This window comes from Rattus rattus, chromosome 12 (genome assembly GCF_011064425.1).
Source record: "Rattus rattus isolate New Zealand chromosome 12, Rrattus_CSIRO_v1, whole genome shotgun sequence".
Lineage (NCBI taxonomy): Eukaryota > Metazoa > Chordata > Mammalia > Rodentia > Muridae > Rattus > Rattus rattus.
The window spans coordinates 68,611,888-68,639,402 of record NC_046165.1 but is presented as its reverse complement, the minus strand read 5'-3'; the positions used below and the strand labels follow the sequence as shown (position 1 = coordinate 68,639,402).

The 27,515-nt window shown below is 45.5% G+C and overlaps 1 non-coding gene and 1 pseudogene across 1 annotated transcript; one reads left to right on the top strand and one right to left on the bottom strand.

Annotated features, from left to right (window-relative positions):
* LOC116913210 overlaps positions 1-20,090 on the bottom strand; it is a 33,565-nt pseudogene extending 13,475 nt beyond the window's left edge.
* Positions 20,091-24,968: 4,878 nt separating this feature from the next.
* On the top strand, positions 24,969-25,097 carry LOC116914134. The gene has a single exon (XR_004389695.1). It is a non-coding gene; the product is annotated as a small nucleolar RNA SNORA17 (small nucleolar RNA).
* Positions 25,098-27,515: the final 2,418 nt, after the last annotated feature.

The window sequence follows — 27,515 nt, the reverse complement described above, 5'->3', positions numbered from 1 at the left end:
GACACAAAAGAGGCAGAAGTATAAGCCGGTCCATTATCAGTCTTTAATTCTTTAGGCTGGCCCCAGGCACCCCAAGCTTCAAAGCAATGTGCGATCACATGACGTGCCTTCTCTCCTGTATGTAGAGAGGCACAAATGATTCCCGAAGCTGTATCTATGGGTACATGAAGATATTTTAATTTTCCAAATTCAGGAAAATGGGTAACATCCATTTGCCATAGGTGTAGAGGGCACAACCCATGTGGATTGACCCCCACTCCAGTCTGAGGCAATACTGGGGCACATGTTTGGCACTGAAGGGTTAAAATTTCTAAAAGTTAGTCATGAACAAAGTCTGGCTATGCCTGAAAGTATTTGAGATAGGGCTCCAAGGACACTGGCCATCTGGAGCTACCCCTGGAGCTACCTCCCTTCCCTTCCCTTTCCCTTCCTTCACTCCCTAATATGAGTCATCCCTTTGCTGAGCGAGATAAGCCACCTTGCCCATATTGCTAAGATGCTAGAATGCTTTGTTAATACAATTCCACGCAAAAAAAGTAACTGTGCACCCTTTGTACTAGCCAATTATGTGTATCCACACGAAACCCCTGGTTTTCCCTATATAAGCTCCTGCCTAGAGAGGCTCGGGGCTTGACTCAATCTCCTGTGTGGGATACATGTCAGCCCGAGATCTCGTAAATAAAACTGCCTCTTGCTGATTACATCAAGACCGGCTTCTCGTGTTTTTGGGGGTACCCTAACCCGTGACTGGAGCGAGAGTCTCCCCAAATTTGGGGGTCTTTCATTGGGGGCTCGTCCGGGATAGGAGCGTGACCCCCGGAGACTCGAATGCCTCTTGGAGGTACGTTGGTGTGAGTGTTGAAGGCGGCCGCTGTGTATGTGTATGTGTGTGTTTGTGTGTATGTTGTGTATTACGTACTGTAAATTGTGCCATGGTCTAGGTTTAATTTGAGTGCAGTCGGGTGGAAGGGCTTCCCACCCCGAATTTGAGTGCACCCCGTTTTTGAGTGCACTCGGGCGGAAGGGTTTCCCGCCCTGGACAGAAGCCTGTAAGTACACTTGGGTAGATGGATTTCCTGCCCCGTATTTAAGTGTGCTTGGGTGGAAGGGTTTCCCACCCCGGACAGACGCCTGTGAGTAGGTACTGGGTTCCTACTCCGAATAGCTGTTTTCTTTTTGTTCTCTTTTTTTAGATAGCGGAAGTGGGGACGCCCCAGCTCTGGGAGACGTCCCACGAGCCGACTTTTGTCGGGAGGACCCGGCAGGTGACAGTCAAAGAGATCAGACTGTGACTTTTCGAAACCAAGGAGACGGAGAACTTCTCCTACCCGGGCGGTGGATTCGAGACCCAACGCCATCCGAGGTTGCATTCGGCTGGATATATCAGTCCAGGCGCGAACGAGCGTGTGTAGACGCACTGCTTTTTCTTTTTGGGATTTCATTTTTTTTGTCTAGTCCTTTTTTTCTTCACCATGGGACAGTCTGTGTCCACCCCGTTGAGTCAAACTTTGAATCATTGGTCAGAGGTTAAAACTAGAGCCCAAAATTTGCTCGTGGAAGTAAGAAAGGGACGTTGGCAGACTTACTGCACTTCTGAGTGGCCAACATTTGGAGTAGGTTGGCCACCAGAGGGCACTCTAGACCAAGCTGTTATTTCATCAGTCAAAAAGATTGTCTTTCAGCCTGGGCCTGGATCTCACCCGGATCAGGTCCCTTACATCGTAGTATGGGAAAACCTCGCCTCTGACTCCCACCCCCCGTGACTGAAGTCCTGGTTCCGACCATCCCCATCCCCATCCCCGTCTTCACACGTATTGGTAGCACAGGAGCTACAGATGGAGAAGAAGACGACCCCCCGGATTTATCCTGACATCGAAGGGCCTCCAGATGAAGATGAGCCCACGCCGTCGGCGCCCAACCCTCCTCCACCCCCTTATCAGCATGACAAATCTGAGGGTTCTGCAGCCGGTACCAGAAGCCGGCGCGGGACCGGTCCAGAGGGTCCTCCTTCAGCAACCACCTTCCTACTCAGGGCCTATGGCCCCCCTGTAGATCCTCCTGAACTCCAACCCTTACAGTATTGGCCTTTCTCCTCAGCTGACCTTTATAACTGGAAAACTAACCATGATTCTTTCTCTGAAAATCCTTCCAGTTTAACTAATCTCATAGAGTCCCTGATGTTCTCCTATCAGCCCACTTGGGATGATTGTCAGCAGCTTTTACAGGTTCTTTTTACCACTGAAGAGAAGGAGCAGATCCTCCTAGAAGCTCGGAAGCACATCCCAGGACCAGACGGAACTCCGACCCAGATGCCCAACCTCATTGATGCTGCCTTCCCCCTTGATCGCCCCCCCTGGGACTATAACACAACTGAAGGTAGGGAGAGGTTGACCACTTACCGCCGGGCTCTCGTGGCAGGTCTCGAGGGGGCAGCTCGTCGCCCCACTAATTTGGCCAAGGTAAGAGAGGTACTTCAGGGACCCACGGAGGCCCCCTCTGTGTTCTTAGAGAGGCTTCTGGAGGCGTATCGAAGGTACACTCCCTTTGACCCTACGTCTGAGGGACAGCAGGCAGCAGTAGCCATGTCCTTTATAGGTCAGTCCTACCCGGACTTCAAGCGCAAGTTACAAAGACTAGAAGGCCTACAAGATCTTACAGTAAAGGACTTAGTTAAGGAAGCAGAGAAAGTGTACCATAAGAGAGAGACAGAAGAAGAGAAGAAAGAGAGGGAGAAAAAGGAAAGAGAAGAGAGAGAAGATGAGAGAGATAGATGTAGGGACAAGAATTTAACACGAATACTGGCCAGAGTAGTACCTGAAGGAAACAGGAATGTAGGGAGAAAGATAGGGAATCTGGGCAACCCACGCCACCGGAACGACTGGGCTTCACAGGATTGGAGACTTTCAAGGATAGATAAAGACCAGTGCCGCTACTGCAAGAATAAAGGACATTGGGCCAAGGACTGTCCGAACAAGAGGGAAAAAATGCGGGGTCCCAGGACCCTAGCCCTGAGGAACGAAGATGATTAGGACAGTCAGGGCTCGTACTCCCTCCCCGAGCCTAGGGTAACTTTAGATGTGGAGGGAACCCCCGTGGACTTCTTAGTAGATACGGGGGCAGAGTTTTCAGTTTTACAACACCCTCTGGGGAAGCTTGCAGACAAGACCAGTTTGGTGGTGGGGGCAACCGGCATGAAAATACACAAGTGGACAACGGCTCGCCGCGTCAATTTAGGGGCTGGCTGGGTATCGCACTCCTTCTTAGTAGTGCCTGAGTGTCCCACCCCCTTGCTTGGTCGAGACCTGCTGACTAAAATGAATGCCGAAATACAGTTTTCATCGGAAGGACCCCGAGTGAAGTGGCACTCCCCCAGGCCAGTATGGACTTTGACTTTCAATTTGGCCGATGAGTATCGCATACATGAAAAAGGTAAGAAGATGGACAACCCGCAGTGGTGGCTTTCCAGGTTCCCTGAGTCCTGGGCGGAGACCGGGGGAGTTGGAATGGCCTCCCAAGTTCCCCCTATAGTGATTGCAGTCAAGTCAGGTGCTACTCCCATCAGTGTGCACCAGTACCCTATGAGCAGGGAAGCAAAAGAAGGTATTCGGCCCCATATAAACAAGTTTTTACAACTAGGCATCCTAGCCCCATGCCGGTCTCCCTGGAACACCCCACTATTACCAGTAAAGAAGCCTGGGACACGAGTTCAGGACTTGAGAGAGGTCAACAAAAGGGTGGAAGATGTACATCCCATAGTGCCTAATCCCTACACCCTCCTCAGCACTCTGCCACCAGAGAGGATATGGTACACTGTTTTAGATCTCAAAGATGCTTTCTTTAGCCTGAGACTACATCCCACCAGCCAGCATCTGTTTGCCTTTGAGTGGAAGGACCCGGAAACCGGACATTCTGGACAATTGACCTGGACCAGACTACCACAGGGATTCAAGAATTCACCCACCCTCTTTGATGAGGCCCTACATCGAGACCTGACGATTTTCAGAACCAATAACCCACAGATGACTCTTCTTCAATACGTTGACGATTTACTTTTAGGTGCTGAAACCCAGGATGAGTGCCAAAAAGGGACTGAACAATTACTATCTGAATTAGGTCGCCTAGGATACCGGGCATCAGCGAAGAAAGAGCAGTTATGCCGCACAGAGGTGACCTACCTGGGCTACATCCTCAGGGATGGTAAGCGATGGCTCACGGAAGCCCGGAAAAAGACTGTGCTTCAGATACCTGTACCTCAGACGCCTCGACAGGTGAGGGAATTCCTAGGCACCGCCGGGTTCTGCCGGCTGTGGATTCCTGGTTTCGCTGCGCTGGCTGCCCCCCTCCACACCTTGACCAGGTTAGAGACTGAGTTCCAGTGGAAGCCTGAACATCAAATGGCCTTTGATGCCATCAAACGGGCCTTATTGACTGCACCCGCTCTAGTCCTGCCTGACCTAACCAAACCTTTTACGCTGTTTGTAGATGAGAGAGCGGGGTTGGCAAAGGGAGTGCTGAAACAGACCCTGGGTCCCTGGAAGCGGCCCGTGGTGTACCTCTCCAAGAAACTAGACTCGGTGGCTAGCGGTTGGCCGTCCTGCCTCAAGATCATCGCAGCAGTAGCTACTCTGGTAAAAGACTCTGATAAACTAACCCTAGGCCAGCCAGTAACAATTATAGCCCCACATGCTCTAGAAAGTGTTATCCGGCAGCCCCCAGACAGGTGGATAACTAATGCCCGCCTGACTCACTACCAGAGCCTGCTGCGAAATGATAGAATTTCTTTTGGCGCTCCTGTCATTATAAATCCAGCCACACTGCTCCCAAAGACAACAGGTCAGAACCCAATACATGTGTGTGCAGACATCTTGGCCCAGGCCTCTAGTACCAGAGAGGATCTGACGGATGTCCCCCTACCAGGCTGCCCCTCCTGGTTCACGGACGGCAGTAGTTTCCTGGTAGAAGGAAAGAGGAAGGCGGGAGCGGCAGTGGTGGATGGGAAAAGAACCATTTGGTCCAGTGGACTGCCAGAGGGCACCTCAGCCCAGAATGCTGAATTAATAGCCCTCACTCAGGCATTGAGGCTGGCTGAAGGAAAAAACATTAACATCTACACTGACAGTCGCTATGCCTTCGCCACTGCACATGTCCATGGGGCCATCTACCGGCAGAGAGGACTCTTGACGTCCACGGGAAAAGAGATTAAAAATAAAGATGAGATCCTCAGCCTCCTAGAGGCTGTACACCTCCCAAGAAAGGTAGCCGTCATCCACTGTCCCGGGCATCGGGGGGACAGGATGCTGTGGCAAAAGGCAACCGTATGGCAGACGCCACTGCCAAACAGGCCGCACTCGGGGCCGTAATTCTGACAGTGGTAAATGAAGAGCTTTCCCCAAACCTAAGAGACTCCAGCTTCCAATACACCCAAGAAGAGCTAGAGGAATTTCATCAGTCTGATTGGGTACAAGGATTTTCTCCCTATGGTGTGGCTGAGACAGCAGATGGCAAACAAGTCCTCCCAAACAAGGAAGGACGCAACTTCATTACCAACCTCCATCGTCTGACCCACCTGGGTACACGGAAGTTAACAGAACTTGTGAAATCCTCTGGATACTATGTTCAGAGATTACCGGACTTAGCCCAAGAGGTTGTACAGAGTTGTCAAGCCTGTGCTCTCGTCAACTCTAATAGACCCCCGTCTCTCCATGGCAAGAGACTTAGGGGAGATAGGCCGGGGGCTCATTGGGAAATTGACTTTACAGAAATAACTCCAGCCAGGTATGGTAATAAATATCTATTAGTGTTCGTAGACACCTTCTCAGGCTGGGTAGAAGCATTCCCTACCCTCTCAGAAACAGCTCAAGTGGTGGCTAAGAAGATACTGGAAGAGATCTTTCCGCGGTTTGGACTCCCCGAGGTAATCGGGTCTGACAACAGACCTGCTTTCGTTTTCCAGGTAAGTCAGGGGCTGGCCAGTCAGCTGGGGATTAATTGGAAATTACATTGTGCTTACAGACCCCAGAGCTCAGGACAGGTAGAAAGAATGAATAGAACCTTAAAAGAGACCTTAACTAAATTGGCCTTAGAGACCGGCGGGAAAGATTGGACAGCCCTCCCTTTCGCTCTGTTCCGTGCTCGGAACACTCCCGGAAGGTTTAAGCTGACACCGTATGAAATTCTATGGGGCAGTCCGCCACCTATAGGTGAAGCCGGGGGAATACATGATCCTGACCCTCCTCTTTCTCAACCCCTCCTCACCCACCTCAGGGCTCTTGAGATTGTCAGATGCCAGGTGTGGGACTTGCTGAAGGAGACCTACTGGACGGAAAGCCCCGACATCCCACACGGATTCCAGGTTGGAGATCTGGTTCTGGTCAGACGGCACCGAGCCAGTAACCTTGAACTGTCCCACGCGCGACCTTCCGCCGGCAAGAAGCACGCGGACATAGAAATCCTAGCTATGCGTAAAACTTTATTTCTATCTCATGGAGAAGCCCCCTTGCCACGCCAACATGGTGTGCTTAAAAACCCCCTAATGCCGCGCATCCACACCTGATTGGTTGCTTACTCATGACCTCATCAGGCACGCCCCGGAATGGGCAAAGACCTGGCACGAAGGCACTCTTGCACATGCGCACAGTTAACTTCCTGAAGGGGGGCCGGCTGGCGCGGCAAAGGCTGGCGCCATCTTGCAATGGCGGAGTCTAACCTGGCCTTCCACGTGGGGCACAGTGGAAGCCAGTGCCATCTAGTGGTGGCGCATGTTATTGCGGCCCTCTACATCTCACCCTTATAAATATATAATTTTATAGCAGTCATGATCACCCTATCGCATGCAATGAGGAAACCTCAGCGATGTGCAAGGGCTGATCAAAGGAAATCACTGAGTCTCTCTCAATCCCAGTGCAATGGATCCACATATCCGTGGGGTGTAAGAGCAGAGAACTCAGAATACAGAGAGAGTCCCTCTCCTCCCAGTGCAATGGACCCACAGGTCCATGGGGTGCAGGAGCAGGGAACTCAGATACAGAGTAAATCCTGAGCAAGATAACCAAATTCCAGGGGAGGCCCTTTGTACAATGGCCACAAGTGCTTGAGTGAATAACGGCCTTGTCACGTTACTGTTGAGATCTGAGTTTGCAAACCAACCATGGTATGAATACTGATCCACAGCATAGGGCTGCATCAAACAGAGCCACTCCCGATAAGTAGTGGGCACCTCATTTGGTCCTCCTCAGCTGTTACCACCAAGGGCCGTGGTCAAGCCACTCCTATAATAAAATTTAGAATTCCCAATTGTTAGTAACTACTCCAGAAAGTTCACCCACTGTACTTGTCTAACAATAGATTGGGGGAGGATAACTCCAGACACTGCAGACACAATGTCTGTAGCAGTAATGGCTGCTACAATAGCAGTGAAAGTGTCAAGGTCTTTTCCAGGACAGTTCAGGATCAGTCATTCTTCTCTGGAACAACCAGCAGACAATGGAACCATTTCTGAGATCTGTATGACCAGGACAGAGTTTTCCAGTCATTGTAGCTTTACACGGGTGGCTTTCTGTGAAGCTACAGTCTGTAAAATGGCAACACCAGTTACCAGTTAAGGCAGCAAGAGTCACCAGGGAAATGAAGGGACAGGGGTAACAGCTGGAGTCAGCAAGCAGCAGTGTACAGAGTCTGAGCGTAGGCCACAGTGGGACGGGAACACACGCAGCGGTAACACTGACTGCAGCAACGGCAAAATCTCTGTGATGACAAAAGGTGAAGGGGGGATCTTCCACCTTCCTTTCAGGGCAGAGGAATGACTCTAGGGACCCAAACCACGAGAGCTGAATCTTCATGTAACCAGGATCGGCAAGTCTCAGCAACCACTCAGGCAGCTGGCATACTCTTGTAGCATCCTGTAGAAAAAACACAAACATTCCCTCTTCCCCATATAAAATATCTGGGCAGGATCATGTCAATAAGTGGATCTCTCTATTTCACCTAGGCAGAAGTATGTCTAGTTGTTGGGTGCCATAAACTTTGGCATCCAAAATTTTAAAATTGAAATAAAAGGAGCATATTTTAGCATACAGGGATAACTCCCCCTTTTTATATATTAAGATATAGTAAAGATATTATTTATTGAGGTAAGTCCTCAAGGATAAAATTGAGGACACTGAGCACTTGTATATAAAAATTGACTTGTATACCAAATTATTGTCTCCAGCATTATTGTATTGGATATATAAAGAATGAGATTTTTACACTAATTGTTCTTATGTAGGGCCTAATCTGTCTGGTATCTGTCCTCCCTAGTTAAGGAGCCCGGGCAATCCAGTTTAAGTTCTTAAATGGTCTATTAAGGAATAGTATTTAGTGCTCTTAACCACTAAGCCATCTCTCCAGCACCTCACAAACTTTATTTATCTAAACATAAGCATTAATTAAAAATGTCAAATCTTGTAAACAAGGTCCAGATTTAACCTTATTTTGAAATCTCTGAGTTGGCAGGGTGAAGCTGGGAGTTGAAAGTAAGCAAATGGAGTCTTCCTCTTTTCGTGAGGGTGTGTTATCAACTCCATTACCATTTTTAAAGAGCTGGGTCTATGGTTTTGTTTAGTTGTCTGAGCCAGAGCACTGAAAGGACAGTGAGTTGTCAGACAATTTACACTGAAATCACTCACTGATTTTAAGTAGAAAACCTGTCTCTAATAAAGCATTAAGTAATTGAAATCAATTGTAAACCACAAGCCACACATTGGCTATCAGTATGTGAAATGAAAGTTTGATTTAAAAACAGTGGCTAAACTACAGAATTTAATAATCTGTGCTGAAGCAGCAGAAACTCAAGAGAATAAACAAGTGATCTAATCATATATGTAGCCTTTTCATTAGATGAACCACCTATAAATGCACTAAGTGCATTTCCTATGGGTTGTATCACAAATTTACAGTAAATACAAAAGCATGTAAAGAGTAAAATTATCAATTTTGCCTGAAAAATTTGTATATGTAATAGGCCAAATATCAGTATTTTGTAATAACCAATTAACTGTTGTTTGGAATAAGATATGTTTTACCAGATTTCTTTTCAAAATACTTCTATGACTCCAGTCCACAACTCTGTACTAACACAGCTGAAGCTTTATCTCTAATGTGCATAACAAAGACCTAAGTCCTCTGGTAAGGTGAGGTACTTAGCCAATTAACATATCTTTAGTAGCTTAAAATTAGTTTCAAATATTCTTTTCTGGAGTAGTGCAACAGCTACTCCCCAAATATCAAAGCTCATTTTGAGAGCAAAAGTTTGTAGTAAAATTTTTCATATACACTGAAAGATTCAAGGTTCTAACTTTTTACATTGAAGAAGTAACAAAATTATATAATATAAGGCTGTTAGCCATTCTTAATGATATCACTTTGTGGGCTCTCTAAAACTGTAAGCAAGCTCACGAAATGAAAACTCAAAATCAGTCCTCTAGATCTATCTTGAAATGGCAGTTGGAGTAAGGAAACTGGCTGTAATGCTCTCACAAGTTCTAAAACCTCATCAATCCTTTGTAAATCCTGTAACAATCTCTACCTGTTTGATTTTTTCTCAATTATAAATAAGTTTGAGTTACTGTAACGTTAGCAATCCTTAATCACAATCCTTAAATTCTCCTTGTAACACCAGAGCACCACCACAAGGTCACCTGAGTTCTGAGTACGTGACTAGGCAGCTGTTCTCGGGCAGTGGAAATTAGCATTAAAATACAGATAACTTCAGGGCAAGCCACAACTTTGGAAAGCAAAACTCAACCTCCAACAAACAATCTAGTCTCCAAGGCACCCCAAGTCTATCTATTATGTTGTAAAGTTTGACTGTCAATTCTACATTTGGACGCACAATGGTGCGGTCTCCAATACCTCAACAAAGAGACATTGTCCTAAATTCTTTTAGAAGCCTGGTTCCTAGAATAAGAATTCCATAAAAACATTACCTCAATTTAGACCTGTCTCCCTAGGTTGGCCCATGTCACATGTTATCTAGAATGACATCATCCAGATTACCAGCTTTTTGTCAACCTTCTGTTACCAATATTATACCTTTTTAACCATATCCAATAACTTGAAAGCCAATAGTCCACAACCAAGGCAAGCAGAGCATATTCATACATTTAAAACCAATGAGAAACAAAATTGAAGTAGCTACACCTATCTTTAATATTTAGACCAAACGCCATATTTACCCTTTTGCTATGATTTTAAGAGAATCACCTTGTCACCTGTTGAGTCAAAATAATAAGTCAGGGATCTCTCTAAGTGAAACAGCTATCAACTCTTGTATCGAAGAGGCTGAGAAGCTGTTGGCGCTTTTAAGATCAGCTCGTGTAGACGCTTAGCCTCTGGGCAGCTCCTCCAGCTAATCTAGACACCTGGCTCTAGGCACAGGGCTTCAAAGACCTGATTGAAACTGTTTTTATTCATTTGTTCCCTTTTGAAACGAGTTAAAACCAAGTCAAGGTGTGTACGACCGGCAGATAAGGTTTTACCATTTTTTCTTTTGAACATGAAACATAAAACATTTAAACAACGAGAAACAAAAACCACAGACATACACTGACAGACACGGGGACATCCTGGTGCACCAGAGACAAACAATAGACAAAGAGGGAAGAAGCCAGATGGTGTTCACGGTGACTATCCACTCAGGTGGAGTTGATATGGGCGATGGATTGTCTCAATTCCTGGACTAGTCCACCAACGTGTTGAAACCCAATTCCTGTAAGATACTGAGATATATTATCTGAGCAGCACGACCGACATTTGTCAATGGTATGGAAGTGAAACACAGCCCTGAATAATTTTACTCACAACCCAATTACATTAACTCCATCAGGCTGTGCACGGGCACTGAGATGTCCTTTTGTTTGATTCTCCTGAATAAATTTTCAGGCGGTCTGCCTCTATCAAATCTGATCAGTATGATTCTATAAAGCTGTCGCGTCAGCGCCCGGACACCGCGGCGTCCCCAGAGCCGGCGCGGGAGCTTAATTATACCTTTTATAAGCACCAAGACAAAGTTTTTCTCCCAAAATACTGTGTTCCTTTTACCTCCTCCCTTCTCACCTGGGGCGTTCTTTCCCCAATCTTTCACCTCCAAATTGGAGGGGACTGGTACTTGAGATCGATCAGTTCGTTGCAACTTTTCACTACCCTCTGTTTCTGACCCCGTTCGCCCTTGCCCCAACACTCTCCGCTTTGCTGTTACAGCTGGGCAGTTCCCATGCGACCTCTGACGCCGTTTGGCGGTAACTAGAAACTCAAGGGCAATAGAAACAACCCGAGGGTTGCCAGAGCAACCACAGCGGCACCTGCCGCGTCCGGCAGGGGACTGAGTTGGAGCAGATCAAGGCTAGACATGGTCTCTCAGAGTTTTTTACCTGCATTCCATAGCTTCTGAATTTCTTCCGTGAAACGGAGGCTTCCTGTAGCGCCGACGATGCGATGATGTGGCCTTTTGTCCCGGGTTCTCAGCACCAAATGTCCCACGCGGGACCTTCCGCCGGCAAGAAGCACGCGGACATAGAAATCCTAGCTATGCATAAAACTTTATTTCTATCTCATGGAGAAGCCCCCTTGCCACGCCAACATGGTGCGCTTAAAAACCCCCTAATGCCACGCATCCACACCTGATTGGTTGCTTACTCATGACCTCATCAGGCACGCCCCGGAATGGGCAAAGACCTGGCACGAAGGCACTCTTGCACATGCGCACACTTAACTTCCTGAAGGGGGGCCGGCTGGCGCGGCGAAGGCTGGCGCCATCTTGCAATGGCGGAGTCTAACCTGGCCTTCCACGTGGGGCGCAGTGGAAGCCAGCGCCATCTAGTGGTGGCGCATGTTATTGCGGCCCTCTACATTGAACCTCGCTGGAAAGGACCTTATTCAGTCCTACTCACCACCCCGACCGCTATAAAGGTCGACGGAATAGCTGCCTGGATCCACGCATCACACGCTAAGAAGGCTCCCAAGACCCCTGAAGATGAATGGACTGTGGAAAAGACTCCTCACCCTTTTAAGCTTCGCCGCCGCCGCCGCTTCACCTGGGGAGATGACATCGAATAAGGATCCACATTCCCCCCAACAACTAACTTGGCAGGTTTTCTCTTCAACAGGAGACCTAGTGTGGTCCATCACCGGTAAACATCCCCTCTGGACCTGGTGGCCACCACTGTACCCGTCCTGGTGTAAGCTGGCTGCGGGAGCACCAGGGTGGGGCTTAGAGGCTCTGGCCCCTGATGAGGTGAATGACATGCTAGATTTCTCACCACACATATACACCTCCCCCCGGTTCGGAGGACCAGGAGCCGTACGCGCTCCACCCCCGAAACCCGATGCCGGCTGCCGGACTCCTGGGGCTAGGACAGAACTAACTAAGACCCCCTTCTATGTCTGCCCAAAGAACAGGCCCCTCAGGTCTGATATGTGGAAATGTGGAGGAGAATCACACTTTTTCTGTTATTATTGGGGCTGTGAGACTACAGGGCAGGCAGGCTGGAACCCCTCATCTACTTGGGGTTCTATAGACGTCAAATGGGCCAAGGGCAGAGTTGCCACCCTCAACATCACCTTTATTCAAATGGGAAAAAAGTACACCAAAGACTGGTTCCAGACCCGACGCTGGGGACTGCGCCTCTATGTACCTGGAGTAGATCCTGGAATTCTCTTAGATATTAGACTTAAGGTGGAATCTGTTAGCCACAAGGTTATAGGTCCAAGCACTGTTCTTAGGAATAGAATACCCCTCACCAAACCTAGGCCCAAAACTACTACGACTACTACTACTTTAAAACCTGAGGTTTCTACACTTGCCGGGGACATGACCACGGGAAATAACCTGGCCCCTCACTTGCCCGGTGCCCAGGAACCCATGTTTAGGCTGGTACAAGGTGCTTTCCAGGCCCTTAATTACTCCAATCCCGATCTGACATCAGAGTGTTGGTTTTGTCTTTCCTCGAGCCCCCCTTATTACGAGGGGATAGCAATCTCGGCCAACTTCACCAAAGACTCTAACCCTGAAGTTTGCCTTTACACCAACAAGCCCTGGCTAACTTTAACTGAGGTAGGTATCGGGAGAAGGGACATGTGTGGGTAAGGTTCCCCAGTCTCACAGACACTTATGTCGCCATGTTATCCCAGTTGACACCCCCTCCGATATTGCTTCTTACCTAATTCCTCCTTCTGGGTTTTGGTGGGCCTGCGCCTCTGGTCTCACTCCCTGCTTGGCTGACTCAGTGGTCAATAGCCTTTCGGATTACTGTGTAATGGTACAGTTGGTCCCAAGAATCTATTACCTTCGTTCTGAAGAACTCTTGTCTCTATATAGTCAGAACCCCAGGACCAAAAGAGAGCCCATCTCCCTAACGGTAGCCATACTCCTGGGCTTGGGAGTAGCCGCTGGGGTAGGTACCAGATCAGCCTCTTTAATCACAGGACCACAACAACTACAACAGGGGCTGACAGCTTTAAACTCTGCCATTTCTGAAGATATAGAGGCATTAGAAAAATCCATCAGTCATCTAGAAGAATCCCTGACTTCCTTGTCAGAAGTGGTGCTTCAGAATAGAAGAGGGTTAGATTTACTATTCCTTAAAGAAGGAGGGCTGTGTGCTGCTTTAAGAGAGGAGTGCTGTTTTTATCTCGATCACTCCAGGACCATTAAAGATTCTATGGCTAAACTTAGGGAAAGGTTAGACAAGAGACGACGAGAACGAGAAACCACTGATAACTGGTTTCAAAGCTGGTTCAATAGTTCCCCATGGCTTACCACCCTGTTGTCACCCTTAGCTGGTCCCTTGATTATCCTCCTCCTTTTGCTCACTGTTGGGCCCTGCATCATTAACCGCCTTTTTGCTTTTGTTAGGGAAAGGATTAGTGCTATACATGTCCTTATGTTGAGACAACAGTATCGGGCTGTACGGGGTGAGGAGCCTCTACATGCTAGACTCATCATGTAGTCCTAAGATTAGAACTACTCACAAAAAGTAGAGGGGAATGAAGGGTTAAAATTTCTAAAAGTTAGTCACGAACAAAGTCTGGCTATGCCTGAAAGAATTTGAGATAGGGCTCCAAGGACACTGGCCATCTGGAGCTACCCCTGGAGCTACCTCCCTTCCCTTCCCTTTCCCTTCCTTCACTCCCTAATATGAGTCATCCCTTTGCTGAGCGAGATAAGCCACCTTGCCCATATTGCTAAGATGCTAGAATGCTTTGTTAATACAATTCCACACAAAAAAAGTAACTGTGCACCCTTTGTACTAGCCAATTATGTGTATCCACACGAAACCCCTGGTTTTCCCTATATAAGCTCCTGCCTAGAGAGGCTCGGGGCTTGACTCAATCTCCTGTGTGGGATACGTGTCAGCCCGAGATCTCGTAAATAAAACTGCCTCTTGCTGATTACATCAAGACCGGCTTCTCGTGTTTCCTGGGGGTACCCCAACCCGTGAATGGAGCGAGAGTCTCCCCAAATTTGGGGGTCTTTCAGCACATTTTTACAATATCTCTTGCCTCCGCTTGAGAAATATTAAAGCGGGATGACAGGGTCTTTGAATTAACAAGAAAATGTGAATGAAAATCTCGAGTCAATGCAACAGGTGAAGCAATGAAAAAGGTCATGCATGCCTTTGAGGCTTTATCTACAATATCATTCCCCTCAGCTAGGGGTCCAGGCAACCCGGTATGAGCACGGATATGTTGTGCAAAAAAAGGTGAAGACCTATACAAAATTAAGTCTTGTAATGCTAGAACCAATTTTCCAACGGTAGATTTTGAATTAACTTTGCTCACCACCTCCAAACATTGTAACATATTAACAACATATTGACTATCAGAGATCAAATTAAAAGGGCCTGAAAATAATTCAAACACCTTAATCACAATTTGTAATTCAATAATTTGGGTGGATGCAGGGGGAAATTGTATAGTAAGTGGTGCTGCTTCTGCAACTACATATGCTCCACAACCCATCTTGGAAACATCTGTAAAGATGAGCAGAGCATCCATTAAGGGATGTTTAGAAGTAATATGAGGAAAATCACAGGATGAGCTGTAATCAATTGCAATATTGGATCCTTGCGAAAATGATTATCAATGTTACCTTGAAAACTGCACCTCACAATAGCCCAATCATCTATTGAGGCTGACAACACTTCCAGCTGCTTTACATTATAGGGAACTATCAAATCCTTTGGCGGGATGTCAAAGTACTGTATACATTGCTGAATGCCAAGCAAGGCTAACTGAGCCACTGAGGTGGGATAATGAACAATTGTTTTGGCTGGGGATATCTTTGGATGTATCCAGAGCAAGGGATCCCCTTGCCATAAGACCCCCATTGACTGTAATTCTGTTGGCAGGATACACAATGCAATAGGCTGTGAGTCATCTCGGCGCTTTAAAGCAGCAACTTGAATGCCCTGCTCCACCAAACTCAAAGCCACTCTGGCAGCATCATTAAGGCATCTTGGAGAATTCAAATCGGTATCGCCTGGTAAGAGGTCATATAGTGGCTGTAGTTGTTTATTGGTTAAAGACAAATAAGGGTGGATCCACTGAATGTCTCCCAATAATTTTGAAAATCATTTAATGTACATAATTTTTCAGTGCGAATGTAGATCTTTTGAGGGGACACCGAGTTTGTAGTTATTTTTGTCCCTAAATAATTTACTACCAGGTCCTTTTGAACCTTTTCTGGGGCCGCAACTAAGTTCTTTTCCCTTAACTGTGCAACCACACAGCGATATGCCTCATCAAGCAACTCCTCTCTGGGAGCTGCAATAAGGATGTCATCCATGTAATGATAACATTTCACCTTAGGAAGCCTCTGTCTAACCTCTTTTAAGGTTGTATCAACATATAGTTGACACATAGTAGGACTATTTGCCATACCCTGTGGCAGAACCATCCACTCAAACCTTTTATCAGACTCTTCATGATTTTGAGAAGGAACAGTGAAGGCAAACCTAAATATATCATTCTGATGCAAACGAATTGAGAAAAAACAATCTTTAATATCTAAAACTATTATAGGTCAATTTTTGGGCAACACAAATGGCAATGGCAGCCCTCTCTGTACCGAGCCCATCAAAACCATTTGTCTATTTATTTCTCTCAAGTCATGTAAAAGTCTCCATTTCCCTGATTTTTTCTTTATAACAAATATAGGAGTATTCCAGGGGGAAGTAGAAGGGTGTATATGGCCCAATTCTAGCTGTTCTTTTACCAATTCCTGAGCAGCATTCAACTTTTCTGAGGGAAGTGGCCACTGAGGAACCCACACCGGATCCTCAGTTTTCCATGTAATGGGTAAAGCTCCCTCAGTGGCCCCTATGAAAAACCCAGCCCGCCACGATCAGTCTTTTTGCAGACTGTCACAGGGGAGGCTTTGCCCTGTAAAGAGCAGCCTAGCCCCTTTCCAGATACATAGCCCATTCCCATCATCATATCCTGGGCCTGCATGCTGTAGCGCCCTTCATTAGTTAAAATAAAGCCCATTTCTTTCATCAGGTCACTACCCCATAAAGACACTGGAATGGCCAATAAATATGGTTGAAACTCACCAGAATGTCCATCGCCATCCTTCCAATGTAGGATACGAGAGCTCATTTCCGGCATTTGAGCATATCCTAGACCTCTCAGTGTTTGCTCTGACTGTTGTCTTGGCCACCCAGTGGGCCAATCCTTGATGCTGATGATACTACGATCTAGATACGAACACCAGTATCTAGGAGGCCAGATATGGATTTCCCTTCAATAGACAGTTTTAACAGTGGCTGGGTGTCAAGGTCCAAGGAACAAAAGATGTTAGAGACCCTGGTTGAGCCAAAGCCCTTACTCCCTTATTCCAAATCTTTAGCAGGAAATTTAGAGTGACAGCTAGGTAAAAGGAGCAATTGAGCTATCCTATCCCCAGGAGATATCACAACGACGCCTCTAGGAGAAGACACCATTATTTTAATCTGCCTGGTAAAATCCGGATCAATCACCCCGGGATGAACTATTAACCCTTGCATGGTAACAGAGCTTCTTCCTAAAATCAATCCCACTGTATCAGCAGGTAAAGGGCCCTTAAAATCTGTATCCACTAATTGAGTTCCCATTCGGGGGGTTAATATGAGTCTGGTGGTGGAACTGAAGTCAAGTCCTGCACTTCATTTTGTTGCTCTCCGGGGTGGCTCCATTGCATTGGAGGATTCAGGTTGAGCCATCCTTCCGACACTGCCCCATATATTTGCAGGCCCTGGGGTTGGGGGCCTCTCCTTAAGGTTTTTGGCCGGGCACCGGTATTAAGTGACTGCCCGTGAATGTCCTTAACCGACCGGCACTCATTGTCCCAGTGATTACCTTTTCTGCATTTGGGGCATAGTCCAGACATCTTAGGCCATTGACCCCCTGTTCCTTTTAGCTGTGGGCATTGGCGCCTCATATGGCCAGGCTGCCCACATTTAACGCAGTTATTATTCTTTTGGCCATTCTGTCCTTGGGACATCTGCATGACGGCAGCAGCCAACCCTGAATTAGACAAAGCCCCCCCGCCAAGTCCCTGCAGAGATTCATTCACACCTCTAAGCCTTTTCCCTTATATGGAGTAATAGCTTGTCTGCTCTCTTTAGTACACTGCTCAAAGATAAGCTGTTTCAACAGTGGCATGGGAGTATCAGGATTCCCAAAGACCTGGCCTCCCGCCTCCACCATACAAGCCACGTAATCTGCAAAGGGCTCGTTGGGTCCCTGGATGATCTTAGTCAAGTTTCCGCTCACCTCTCCTCTATTAGGAAGGGATTTCCATGCCCTAATCCCTATGGTGTTGATTTGTTCATATACTTGAAGAGGATAATTGATCTGAGCTGCCGCAAATCTCCCTTGTCCTAGCAATATGTCCTGATCCCAAACTTGCTGCCCGTTACGAGCGTTGACCACAGCCTGCTTGGCGGCAAACTCAATAAAGTATGCCTTCCAGTCCAAATACTGGCCTGATGTCAGACAGGCACGAGTCAGATTCTGCCAATTGCTAGGAGTCATACAAAAGCGATGTAAGGATTCTAACTGCGCCACTACATAAGCAGCAGTAAGACCATATGCACGAAATCCTTCGGCCAGTCTTTGGACAATCTTCCAATCTACCGGCTCATGTGTGCGATTGCCCTGCACATTCTGAAACACAGGGAAGCATTGGGATCACAGATCCCTCCAGGTTTCCGCGTGTAGATTACATCCTTCTACCCCACCAGGATTGTATGGTGGTGGATGAGGCGGCCCCAGAGCTGATGGCTCCACCTTCAGTTTTACTTTCTCTAAGCTGTCTGCAATGCTCACCAGATCATCTTCCGACATATCTCCATCACTAGAAGTTCCCTCGTTCTCTGATTTTTGGGAGCATTCCTGTCTAACCTGACTTATCGCCTCATTGCCCTTTTTTAGCTCTGCATCACATCTTTCCTCGTCTCCTATGCAATTTTTCACTAATTTCCATACTGGCATTACTCTTTTTAGTAAAACCCCCTGCTCCTTGGGAAACCTCAAGTCTTTCCCTAATTTTACCTAACTGGGCATCGTCAGGTGTCCTGTTACAGGAAACCATGAAGCAACTTGGTCCACTGCTTTTAAAAAATTCTCCACTATGTCTTTCTTTAGCCCAGTTCCTTTCACTTTCAACAAATCCTTGAGGGCCTGGTGAACTGTCTGAGCAGAGGTCGAGTTCCCCATTGTGCTTGGTGCAACTTGTCCCAAAACTGGGAACCTTATAGTCTCAACCCGAGAGCTTAGCTCATCCCACTTACCTGGGAACTTACTGGCTAGCCACACTGACTGCGATGAGTTCTGAACGAATGTCCCCTTACGGGCCACCACTAGTCATCTCCGTCTCCATCCCGCAGAAAGGAGCGACACCACGATGTTCTTCTCAAAGCAGTTTATTCAGGAACCTTTCTATCAGCATACAAGCAGCAATCTTGTATGCTCAAACACACTCCCTAATAATAACCCATAAACACGCCCCATCAGTCCAGTCTACGTAGTCTCAGTTCATAGGTCTATGCCAAATGGCCTGATCTTGTGTCATGGTGCGCCTGTGCAGCTCTCACAATGGGTGTGGCTTACTTTTGGGTGTATGAGGAAGTCAGGTGATAGTCATAAGACTTGGAAGCAGTCCTGGGCGCCATCTTGGGATTGCCACCACACCCACTTCCCACAAAGCTTACTGCTTGCTGTAACCTCTCACTCTTTTACCTCAAATGTGCCTCTTGTCAGACATCAATTTTCACAATCCTGCCTTCTAGTATGAACTCACAAGGAACTTCTACAATAGACCACAGAAGCTCCTGTGTGTGTCTGAGAAAATGTGGGCTGGCTGCTTCTCCTCACCTTCCTCTGCAGTGAGCAGCTGTCAGCACGAAGTTGTCTCTAACCAGGAAGCCTCCACAGAATGTCTTCTTCTCATTATCATTGAGAAACTCAAAATATGCCATGTAGGGGCAGGAATGTGGATTGACCTCATTGCCTCCGATGATCTCCTCTGAAAGAAAAGCCTAGAATATTTGGTGTCTGGGAGAAATATTTGAGGTTAGGAGGGTAGATCTGGGGGTTGGGGTTGGGAGATTTAAAATGGAGTCTGCAGGTCCCCTAGGCTTTTGAAGACTGGATTCATTGCACATCAAATAATCATGGCTGAATATTAAATCTTGTTAAAGCTCCCCTTTCCCTAGTCTGAAGTCAAGGTAATGATGTACATTTTGTATCTTTGCATTCTCTGCCACATCTCTTTCTAAGGATGATCCAGTCTCCCGGTGATGAGAAAAAGCAGGAGAACTAGTGCCTACTAAGTTTTCTGAAAGCATATCCATTCTTCAGACCTTGTTGGAAATCAGTCCAGTGTCAGATTTCCAAGTCTGGTTTGGTATGGAACCTGACGTTCAGAAATCTCTTGGGTTCAGTGTCAGGACAATCCCTGACCACTGCTGGGCAGAAAGGCAGCAGAGGCACGTCCGGGACAGGGGTGTTCACTCACCTGCTCTGGCTCCAAGAGGCACAAATAGGGTCAGGAGTATCAGGACTGGTGGCATCTTCCCAGCAAGGCTGTTCAGGTTTTAGGAGGGCAGAGCAGACACAGCCCTTGGATGGAGATGAACGATGTGTGGGCTCAGGGATCTCACAGGCATTTTAAACCTATGCACCTCTGCTTCTGACCAGCGTCATATTACTTAAGGAAGTTTTCTGGTTTGGTTAAAAATGACGCTGTCACCACATCGACCTCCTATGTGCTAATCTGGGATAAAGACCAAAAATGTACAAGGTTGGAGGGTGTGGTTAAGTAGGCCTGAGACCTCAGGATGTCCATCATGACTGGATGGAGACATAAGTGTGTCCTTTTCTAACTCTTACACCCATTTACATTATGGTAAGATTTCACTTGTTCTCTGTTTTTTTTTCTTTCTTCCTTTTTCTCTTTCTGTATTTCTGTCTTTCTTTCTTTCTCAAAACAATACTGACACACAATTTATCTTAACAGCAGTTATAATACTGCTCTTACTCACTGTTAAACACACAGTAACACAGCACTTAATGAGAGTTCATGCTGCAATGCAGAACATCATCTTATTAATATTTGGGACTATTGATCATACTGTAGAACAATCTCTTTGAACATTCTCATGAATTCATCTTAACTCTGACTCTCCTAGGAAGAGTTACAACTAGACAACTGCTAGGAAGTCACAAGAGAAAAATTTAAAGGCAAGTGTTTGCCTCATATACCATGATCATGTGTTACTGTCATACATAGTTAATTTTGTGTGTGTGTGTGTGTGTGTGTGTGTGTGTGTGTGTGTGTACATCCAGAAAACCACAGAGCTACCAGATCCTGCTTTCTTAACACTGCTGCATGGATTTCAGATACTTTTGAACTTTCTCCTCTCATATTTTGGGACCAAGAAAGGCTGTTTTGTCTTAGTTATGGATTAAAGTCTTTAGTCTTTATGCAATTAAAAGTATTAATTGCCTAAAAATTAGTCATCTGGTCCATGGATATGCAACATTTTGGCTTCTCTGCTCCACATTGAATGGCTACTGTTTGGGGATGCACACTGCTTACACAAGCTCTAATGAATGTTGATGGTTTACCCTGAAAGGGACTGTGTATAACTGATACAATATGTGCATACACAGAGAAGCAACAAAAGCCTACAGAATAAAATAATCTTAATTATATGAGAGGCCATTGGAGAGAATCTTTTAAAATCATCGAGCAGGGTCCATGTTTATGTTATCTGAAAACCTGTAAATAATAACATTTATTTTGGTTTGCTTTTATCATACTAACAAAGGAGGACAAAAGGATCAGGCTGTATATTCTATGTTGCTTTGAAAAACAAATGATTCACTCTATGGCTCGATGGACATAGCTCTGATCTTAGTAAATTTTTAAGCCAGAGGAGCTGAAGTTACAAGCGGTGATGAGCTATCAACATGGTGGTCTAAAAATGCGGCGTATACTGTTAAGACTTCTGAGCCCTGTGTGCAGTCCCTTGCGCTCAATTCTTGAGGCTAGTTGCTCATAAGTGTATGTGCTGTGAAAACGTGGTAGCATGAATACAGTGTGGTGCTAGTGTGTGAGCATCTATGCCTGAAAAAGAGCCATAAGAACCCCATAAAAGTCATGAAGGGATATGATAGAAATACTTTTAATTTGAAGGAAGGATTATAGTTCTATGCATCCCATTTGAAGGAACAAAAACAGATTTATGAAAATACAAAGGTAGTGGCAATATTTCTGGACATCTTGAAATATGATTTTAAATTCTCATGTTAAGTGTCAAAGCAAGGCTACATCACTGTTCACAAAACTCCATTCTGCTGGGTTGATATGTGTATATTTAATTGGGTTCAATTTGAGCTCACCATAATTTCTTCTTCACTTGGAACATTCATGGCAAGTTGAATTTCACCTTAAAGATGAAATGAGTAGTTAAATACACTGGAAAGTTAAAGTGGCAACTAAGTTTTCATTGTGAAGTCTATCCCAGATTTTGTTTGTTTTGTGGTAAGTAACTTGATATGGCTGCCAGAGTGTCCTCGGCTTGGCCATCCTACTGAAATGAGAATGATGTCACCAGAGTCAGCTCAGTCACTCCTTAAGAGTTTTTGACATGGGAGATGATCTTATCCTGTGAACTTCATGAAATTCTTTGACAACTTTATACATGTTTTCAACATATTTTGATTATTTGATTACCCACAAACACCCTCACTCATGCCCCTCTTATGCCCGTCTAATTCCCACTGAGACCTTCTTCTCTGTTCATGAGTTTTTTGATATTCTGTGAAAAGACCCTTCTGCCTACATCTCCAAACTCCAATGCCCCTTACACTTCACCAGTCTCAGAGGCCTCCAACTCATCATTCAATATCTTTTAACTAAATGGATTCTCCATCCTACCTCTTCACCTACAGTACTCCCATGGTCAGTCAAAAGCCTAAGTGAACCTTCCACTTATTCAAGGCCTCTGCTTCATCAATACTGCCTGTACCCCTATCCACATTACATTATATTTTCCATGACCACTGGAAACCCTACTCACTTCTTAATCCTAGACCTTAAAGGTGTTTTCCCCCTTCAATATCCCTAGATGTTCATACTTGATATCATTTTTTCTGCTTTTACTGGACAGATTCTCATAATTACCAAGCCCAACAACCTGGATTGTCTTTTCCCCAGGATTCAGACACAGTCCCTCCTTTTCTGGTCAGGCAATCACTAAGGTACTGGTCTATTTCGCCTTTTCCCTCCTGCCTGCTACAGTATGTGGATGACCTCCTGCCTGCTTAGTATGTGGATATTCTCCTGCCTGCTACAATACGTCAATAGCTTCCTCCTTTTTAATTCCTTCCCTCTCAGACAGCCAATACTGCCTCACTCATTACTTTCCTCAGTTCCAGGGGTTCCAAAGCTCAACTCTCCTCTCCTAAAGTCACCTATCTTGGAATTTCTCTCATTCCAACCCATAAACACTTCACTCAAAATCACCTTGCCTATTTCTGCCCTCAACAAAATGTGAACAGCTTTTCATGGGAGGGGGGGTCAATTTCCTCTGTTCATGGGTCTCTGGATACTCACTTATACATCCTCTATACTAAGTTGCTTCTGCATGAACCTTTCTTGACAAGCAATTCCTTAAACAAACATACAAAATCTCTTTTCAACCCTGGCCCTCAGCCTACAAATCTATGCACAGCTTTCCATCTTTCCACTTCCAAGGAGCAATGCCTGTAAGTCTTGGAACACTTTCTAGTACTGACTTTTACCCCTAACTTACCTCTTCAGAATCTAAGAAACGTCATTCTAGGGTGGCATCTCTGCCTAAGGGGTCTTGACACAAATCTCTGCTCATCTCTAAATCAAACAAACTAACTGGGATTCCCACTCACAGTGTATTCCCCTCTCTCTCTCTCTCTCTCTCTCTCTCTCTCTCTCTCTCTCTCTCTCTCTCTCTCTAACTTACAAAGGACTCCAAACCCTCCTCCCTTAGGTTCTATCTCTCCAAACTTCTTTTATCAAAAACTCATTACCCTCATTTCTTTGCTGGCCTAATGCAATTCCTCCGTGTTTTCCCTTTACCACAACATTTACCAGACCCTGTTCACTCCTATTCAGAGACTCCCAATGATCTCCTCCCTCATCCCTCTCACATAAAGAGGCTCCTCTAGCAACTTCTTCTTATACTCTTTATACATATGCCCCTCTCTTCTCCCAAGAGGCCACAATGTTGCAGGATACACAGTGGTTCCAGATTATGCTGTCATCAAGGTGGACTCCTTCATCCCCATACAATATCAATTATTAATAGCCTTCACCAGAGTCTTCCAAATTGCCAAACATACATTATTGATTGAGTATACAGACTCCATATATGTTTTCCTTAACCACACTTGACCATCTGGAAGAAACAAGGACTTCAAACACAAAAGACCACTCAATTACTAACTCTTCATATACTCATCAAGGTCTTACTTTTGTTTTCTCAAATTGTCTGAGTTCATTGCAAGGCACATGAGGCAGACCCCTCCATCATCAGTAAAGGCAATAATCACACCAACATGGCAGCCTGTCAAGCTGCCTTTTTATCCCTTATAATTCATCACACTTCTCTCTGGACCACCCTACTACATAACCCAGAAAACAACTTACATAACCTTTTTTTTTTTTTGCACAGGACACAACCTTCTACTTATATCAAATATTTCACTCTAATGATAAATCACTTTTATCCTTTCCTCAAAACCATCTGACTCTCACCCCATTAGATAAGACCTTTTGCACAGAACTTAACCCAAACCTGCAATGTAATGTAAACCAGCAAAATAATACCACCTCCACTATATGATGCCCTCATATTCCTATTCACCAAGTTATAAAAGCTTGAAGTTATAAAATCTAAAACAATGTTCAAAGGTATAAAATGCAAGTATAAGATCTGAGAGTATAAAAGCTAACTTGCGAGAGTCTGTAAGGTGGTCTAAGGGAGTATTTAAGGTCTAAGGATGTGGAAGCTTAAGTAAGTTGTGAGGGTTTATTTATGAATCTGAAATAAATAAAAAGGTGTTTAAGATTTCTTTCTCTCTGTCTATGCTATTGTTTGACTTTAACACAAAGATATAAATCTACTGCTCTTTCTACAATATATATTTCAGTAAGATTACAAAAAATGGTACAATTTTATCTCTTTTAATAAACCTAAGAATTCTCATAAATGGACTTAATCTACCTCATACAGATCAAATGAACTCCAAATTGACTTCTGTCAATCAAAAGCCTAAAATTTCCCCACCTATTTCTGAGCATGGGATCTCTCCCCCTTTTTGTGGTCTTGTCCCCCTAACTACCAGGACCATGGGCCTGAAAATTTCATATGTACACCAAAGATTTTTCAAAAAGTTTCCTGCGTGCTGCCCTTAGAGCCATTGTAGATGTGGCTGTGCTTTCACATGTACATCAGTAGGTGGCAGAGAGGAGAGGGGCTATGGCCACACTCACTGTTCTGACCTATGAATATCTAAATGATTAATGTAACATTCCCTACAGAAAGGAAGCCTAAGACTACCTCGAGTACAGGACCAAGGCTCCAAACCGAGAGTTAGCCTGAGATGAACACCAGTCTGGCAACATGCAGGCTTAGAAGGGGGAAGATGACCCATGTGTGGCACCATAATGCATAGGCAGGGCACAGCACTCCTGAGACTACTCCTAGATGAACCCAGAAATTCAGAGACCATGGGCACTACTAAGAAAAACAAGTAAGTAGTGGAGAAATGAAAGAAAAGAGAAACAGAAAGATGTGAGCACAATGTAGAAAAGCAGAACTGAAGACTCAAGATAGTGAGAAACAGCCTGTTATAGATAACTAGTGATGCCACATGATGAGCAAAGACCCTGTACTGCCACTGGGGGGCACATCTGGGTCCATGGCCCTGCAGTAGCAGTGTTCTGTTACCATCAAAGGCCAGGTGGATATCCTTGGTCTGGGCTACTACCCAGGGATATTTCGTTTTCTGAAGACTGTGCAGAGCTGGTCCTACCCCTCACCTGGGCATGATGGGAGAACTGACCCTAGAGGCATGAGAGCAGGAGAGCAGACCTCACCCTCCTGCTGCAGTACTCAGGAGAGCTGAGCTGCACACAATTACAGGAGTTGTGAGGGATATGGCCCTGAGGATGCAAGTGTGGAAGATCTGGCTCTATCACTCGTTTTTCGGTGGTGACATGAATGAATGATGGATACTTTTCTTCCCCCCTCACCCCTCACCACTTGTGGCAGGTGTAAGAACCAGCTCTCGGGTCATTAGGGTAGGAGAGTTAGCCCTCCCTACCCCCTAACCTGCTACAGCACTCTGGAAAGCAGGCCCTGTACTTCACCTGGGCAGCACAGGAGACCTAGGCCTGGATATATGATTGCAGGAGAGCCAAGCACAGGACTTGAGTACAGACGAGCTGGCTCTGCCTTGTGGCTGCTGGACAGTGGTGCTGGTGAGGGAGAGACACCTTTTCCTCTCCCTTAACCCTCCCATTTATGGCAGACCAAAGAGCTGGCCATATCCCTCATTGGCAGCACCCTGAGCAGACCCTGTACCTCACCTGGGCAGAAGGGTAAAGCTGCCCCTGATTGCAGGGTTTGCAAGTGAGCTGGCCTGAAGGGCATGAAAGCTGAGAGCCAGCAGGCTGACCATCTCAGATGCCTCTCAGGCCCAGATTCAGGGCTTTGAATTGACCTGTTCCAACATCAATGAACTGCTTGAGTACATGAAGAGGCTGTCCTACAAATCTAAAACTATAGGATCTCCATGATGCAGGGCAGGAACAGAATATCTGAGAGCAGTCCCAGTGAGATTCCAGTATTACTAGAGTAGCAGAAACCAGAGGCTTCATACCAGACCAATGAGTCATTGCAATGAACGTTTGCAAATAAAGAGGTGTACAAAAGGGTACACTGTAGGACACACTGCAGCACACTACAGAGTCCACAATGATATATTTTTCTCTGTTGAGTAGCAGAGGTTTCAAAGGTGGAAGGTGGGAATTAAGGGGAGGGGAAGGTGCATTGCCTGAGTCCAGCCCCAGGCTGGGTCCTCTCTAAAGCTGGGGGCAACAGTTGAATTGCTTTCTATAATAATATATAACTATCTTGACTTTAAGTTACTCTGCAGCCAGAAGCTGCAGACTTCTGGATTTACTGACACTTGTTGCTAACAGTGGATGGTTAGATAAAGCATTTATCGCTATTGTTCCCATCTAGGGCCAGGCAGCCAGAAGCCCTTCACTGGAATGGCTGGTAAACTCTGTGAACCAGAGAAAAAGGAAAGGAAAAGAATTAAGATGTGTTTTATAGTCAATATGAAGAGGACAGACACATATGCATTCATACATACATTTTCATTTACATTCTCACTTACACATTTACACATTCACATTTTTGTTGGACCCAACCACCTGTCTCATTTGCTCCACAAATATCCATGTGTGCTTATATATGCATGAGTACATACACATGTATATATAGACAGACATATACATTTGGATGGATGGATGGATGGATGGATGATGGATGGATGGATGGATGGATGGATGGATGGATGGATGGGTGGATGGATGGATAAGGCAGAGCTACCCAAGCCAAACTCCTTAATAAACAACTTTATTTCTTATCCTTTGACTTTTCATACAATCTTAGAGAAAAAGTTATTTAGAGGATTTCTTCAAAGATAAAATGTTACATAAATTGGGAGTTACAGAAAGATGTTGATATTAAGTTCAAAGCAGTGTTTCATTCTAATATACTCCATATAAGTTCAAAGCAACAGTTTTTACATGGCCTTGAGTTACAGTGCATATCTGTAGCTATATCCTTGGACCTAAATGTTTTCCTGGAACACAAATTTGTCCCAAGCTTATTTCTCTTTTTAGTGTAATTATGAAAGCTCATTGTATTTCTTTTTTT